This window comes from Vombatus ursinus, unplaced genomic scaffold (assembly GCF_900497805.2).
Source record: "Vombatus ursinus unplaced genomic scaffold, bare-nosed wombat genome assembly UNPS02014798.1, whole genome shotgun sequence".
Classification (NCBI taxonomy): domain Eukaryota; kingdom Metazoa; phylum Chordata; class Mammalia; order Diprotodontia; family Vombatidae; genus Vombatus; species Vombatus ursinus.
This window is the reverse complement of record NW_020954576.1, coordinates 55,174,261-55,179,263: the sequence shown is the minus strand read 5'-3', so window position 1 is coordinate 55,179,263 and position 5,003 is coordinate 55,174,261. Positions and strand designations below refer to the sequence as shown.

Sequence of the window (5,003 nt, the reverse complement as noted above, 5' to 3'; positions counted from 1 at the left end):
TTTGCCACAGTTTCCTCATCTGTCAAATAAGCTGGAAAAGGAAATGATAAACCACTCCAGTATCTTTGCCAAGAAAACCCCAAGTGGGGTCACAAAGAGTTTGACATGATTGAATGACAACAATAAATATGTATTTTTTCCCTCAATAGAATGTAAGCTTCTTGAAAGCAGGGACTGTTTTATTCCTGACTTTGGATCCCTAGTGTGTTAGAAGGCAGAATTAGGACCAGTGCAAAAGATGTGGGAAGGCAGATTTCAGTCCCACAAAAGGAAAAATCCCTTAACAACCAGTTGTTGTTATTCAGTCATGCCCAACTCTCTGTGACCCCATTTGGGGTTTTCTTGGCAGGGATACTGTAATGGTTTGCCATTTCCTTCTCCAGCTCATTTGACAGATGAGGAAACTGAGGCAAACAGGGTAAAGTGACTTGCCCAGTGTCACACAGCTAATAAGTGGCTGAGGCTGGAGTTGAGCCCAGGGAGATGAGTCTTCCTGACTGCAGGTCCAGCGCTCTATCCACTGCACCATCTGGCCTCCAGATGGAATGAACTGAGTTCATCACTGAAGTTCTTCAAGGAGAGGTGAAATGACCTCTTGCTGGGGATGCTGAAGATGGGAGTTCTGTCCCAGAAGGGTTTAGACTAGATGACCTCTGAGGTCCTTTCCAATTCTAGGATTCTGATTCCAAACCCCCGGTGCCTGTATTTGTGAAAGTGTTAGTGAGCATTTAAAATAAATAAACAAACAAATAAATAAATAAATAAATGAATGAATAGATGAATTAATTAATTAATAGATAAATAGATAAATGAATGAATGAATGAATAGATATGCTTTCTGGGTAGCTTGCTTTGAAGCATTTTGTTTCCACCTTTATGATCCTACCTGTCCCAGATCGTGCAAGAAGCAACATGAAATCACTTCCTCTGATGTGACGCCTGCAGGAGCATAAGCAGAGCCCAGGTGGGCCCTCAAAGATACAGCAAGGTCTAGGTAGAATTTAACTCATAGACATTTTGTAGAATCTCAGCCCCGGGATCTTAGGGATCAGCACGGTCAGCTTCCTCATTTCACAAATGAAGAAGCTGAACCCCTAAGAAGTGTCTGGTTCAAATCTCAGCCTTACTGTTTACTACCAGTGTGACCATGGACATGTTACTTAGCCTGTCTCACCTCAGTTTCCTCATCTGTAAAATGGGGAGGGAGACTGGACCACATGACCTTGGAGGTTACTCTCAACTCTAAACTGATGTTCCTATGATGTGATCCTAAGGCTAGTTAGTAGCAAAATTTAACAGGTGGTCATGTAGCCGCCACTTCAATGACCTCTAAGGATGCTGAAAGCCTCTAGGAAATTTCCTAAGCATTTACATCCTAGCTGAATAGAAATGTAGGTTTCCCAAAACAGCAACAACAAAATGCACATATGTAAATCTGGGCCTTGGAGCTTCTGGGCTGCCTTTCCTTCCTCAATCCTTCTATCAATCAATGGACAAGCATTTATTAAGTGCCTACTATGTGCCCGGCACTGTGCTAGGCACCGGAGGATACAGAGGCAAAAGGACACAGGAGCCTGTATGGGAGGTTGGGGGAATATAACATGTACGTATAAGTAAATACAAGATAGATACAAAAAAAAGTACAAAGTAATGGGAGATGGGGCCCTAACAACTGGGTGAATGGGGAGGAGCCTTGTGTGGGAAGCAGTATTTGAGCTGAGCCTTTAAAAGAGCTAGGGGTTCCATGAGGTAGAGATGAGGAATGAATTCATTCTGGGCAAAGGGGGATAATCTAGGTAATGTCATATACAGGGAACAGCAAATAAGTCAGTTTGGCTGGAGTAGAAAGTATTGTGAGGGGGAGGGGAAAAGGGAAAAATAGGTTGGAGCCTTATTATGAAACACTTTAAATACCAAGTAAATAAATTTGTATTTTATCCTAGAGGCAATAGGGAGCCAGTGAAGCTTCTTGAGCAGAGGAGTGACATAGTCAGACTTGTACTTCAGCAATGTCAGTTTGACGGATAACCTGTATCAAATTGCTTGCCTTCTAAATGGGGGAGGAAAGGGAGGAAGGGGGAGAATTTGGAACTCAAAGTTTTGAAAATGAATGTTAAAAATTTTTTTTATATGTAACTGGGGGAAAATTAAATGCTAAATAAATTATTTTTAAAAGGAATATCAGTTTGACAGATAACCTATATCAAATTGCTTGCCTTTTCTGGGGGTGGGGGGTAGAATTTGGAGAGAATTTGGAACTCAATTAATTTAAAATTTAATTAATTATTAATATTAATTAGAATTATTAAATATTAAAATTAATATTAAAATTGTTTTTACATGTACCTGGGGAAAATAAAATACTAATTTTTTTTAAAGAAAAAAAGGAATATTGGTTTGACAGTTTAGTGGAAAGAGGAGAAACTGGATATAGGAAGACCAATTAAAAGCTATTGTAATGGTCCAGGTAAGAGGTGAGGAGGCCCAGAACTAGGACAATTGTGGTGTGAGCTGAAAGAAGAGGAAATCTGTAAGAGAGTTTGCAAAGGTAAAATTGATTATATTCTTCTGTCTCTTCTCCCTCCCTTACCTCCTACCTACCGGCCCAGTGGATAGAGCACTGGTCCTGGAGTTGAGAAGTCCTGAGTTCAAATCTAGCTTCAGATACTTATTAGCTGTGTGATCCTGGACAAGTCATTTAACCCTGTTTGCCTCAGTTTCCTCAACTGTAAAAATGAGGATAATAACCTCTCAGAATTGTTGTGAGGATCAAATTAGATAGTTTTTGTAAAGTTCTTAGCACCAAGCCTGGCACATAGTAAGTGCTTTATAAATGCCTATTCCCTTCCTTTCCCTTCTCTTCCCTTCCACCAACAAAGATGAAAATGGAGTCAGAAAACCTGGGTTCAAAGCCTCTCTGTGTCACTATCTATGTGACCTTAGACAAATCACTTAACCTATCTGGGCCTCAGTTTCCTTATCTGTAAAATGAGGAGATTGGACTAAATTACCTTTAAGGTCAGCTCCAAATCGATGGTCCTACGAATCCCTCCAGACCTCACAAGATAGTCTTCCATGAGAGTGGTGCACCTCCCCCCCCCCAAATTCATCACTTAGAGGCCCAGCTCCTTTCTGGTGATGAGCATCCATGAACTTAGCCAGGCTGGTCCTTCCAGGACAGATGTCCAGAAATCTGTCAGTCCCCGGGCCCATCCTCAAAGCCTTTCCTGATTGGCTGGACCTACCAGAGCTTGCCTTCTGGTGACCCGATCTTCCATGAGACAAGGTCACTTGCAGACTACTCGGAGATGTGAGGGGAAAGGAGTTTACTCAAGGAAGGTTTGCCCCATTTTAGGCCAAACAAATCTTTAAAGACAGCAAGAGAGGAGAAGAAACAATACTCCAAAGGCCACCACAGGACCCTCTACGTACAGCACTGCACCCCAACAGGGGTGAAATCATTCTACATCACAGAGGACCATCCACTGCTAGTTTCTCCAGAGTGATCTCTGGCCTGCTCCCACCTCCAGAGCCACAGCCTGGTAAATACCAGGAATGACAAATGTTTCCCTAAGGCCCATCCCCAGGGCATCCCAGGCCTAGTAATCACCACCTACTCCACATTTTCAATCTTCGAGGTAGAATGTGCTTCAAAACACACACACTCACACAATAAACAAAGGGAAATGATGCGAAAAATAACCAGCTTGTGCAAAACACATCTTGCTTTCCAAGCGGCATAAGATGGAAATATTGTTCTTTAGAAACACGAAATAGTCTTGTATTCTTAACTGTTAGTAATTTGGCACTGGGCTCTTCCATTGTTTGGGTAGGATAGATGGTGCTGATAGACGTGGTGGAGACCAAACACGGGCTATTAATAGACAGGACCTGGCCCACAAATAGTCCCAGGATTTTTATAACTGTCTTCTCTCTCCTCTCCCCTCCACTGTCCTTGGACAGCAGTTGAGGAAATGATGCATTTGGGGTCAGAGGATCTGGTTTAAATCTTGGCACTGTAGAGTGCTGGAACTGGAGCCCAAAAGATCTGAGTTCAAATCCCACTTCTGAGACTTACTAACTATGGTGACCAGGGCAGATTACTTGACTTCTCTGAACCTATTTCCTCATCTGTAGAATGGGGATAAAAATACCTATAGAATCTGTTTCACAGGGTTTTGTGAGACTCAAATGCTTTATATACATAATGTACATAGACTACACTGAAAACTTTAGAGCATCACATAAATACAGCTTATTATGATTTATAATTAGCCTGTGATACTGCTCCAGTCCTAGAACAGTTTATCATTGAAGTTTTCAAGGACATTGAATTCTCAAAGATTTATCATCATCACAGTCTCATCCTTCTTGTCTCCTTTGATGTGGTCCAGATAGAAAGGGTCCCAGGTCAAGTCACTATCCTGTTATTATTCTTGTATCACTGTTATTCTTATTACCTCATTCCTCTCATTTTTTTTGCAGGATTATTATTGTTAATAATAATGATATGATTAGCATAATAATATAATTATAATTCTATAATGGCAATTACATAATTATTATATCATAGAATGGTAATTATATAATTATTATCATTATAGAATGGCTGTTATATAATTATTGTTAATAATAATCTTATTAGATAAGTTTTTTCACCCCTTCGAGGTTCACTTTACTCCTTACCTAGAATTGTAATAATTGCAAACCTTAATGTACTATGGAAACATGTGCTAAGCCACATTACGATCTCAACTCTATTGAGTTTCATAACAATGCTGTGAGGTAGGATTCTTATCCCTATTTTACAGATGAGGAAACTGAGGCTCAGAGATGTAAAGTGACTAGCCCATTATCCATAGAGCTAGGAAATGTCTGAGTCAGGATTTGAATATAGGTCTTTCTGATTCCAAGTCTAACCCTCTATCCAATGTCTCACCTGCAAAAGTCATGATGCATCAGGGCAGCTAGGTGGCGCAGTGGATAGAGCACTGGCCCTGAAG

The 5,003-nt window shown here is 40.8% G+C and overlaps 1 protein-coding gene across 1 annotated transcript in view; it reads right to left on the bottom strand.

The window, feature by feature from the left end:
• The window catches only part of LOC114050078 (small conductance calcium-activated potassium channel protein 3-like), a 284,782-nt gene that overhangs the window by 214,844 nt on the left and 64,935 nt on the right, over window positions 1-5,003 (bottom strand). The window lies entirely within an intron of this gene.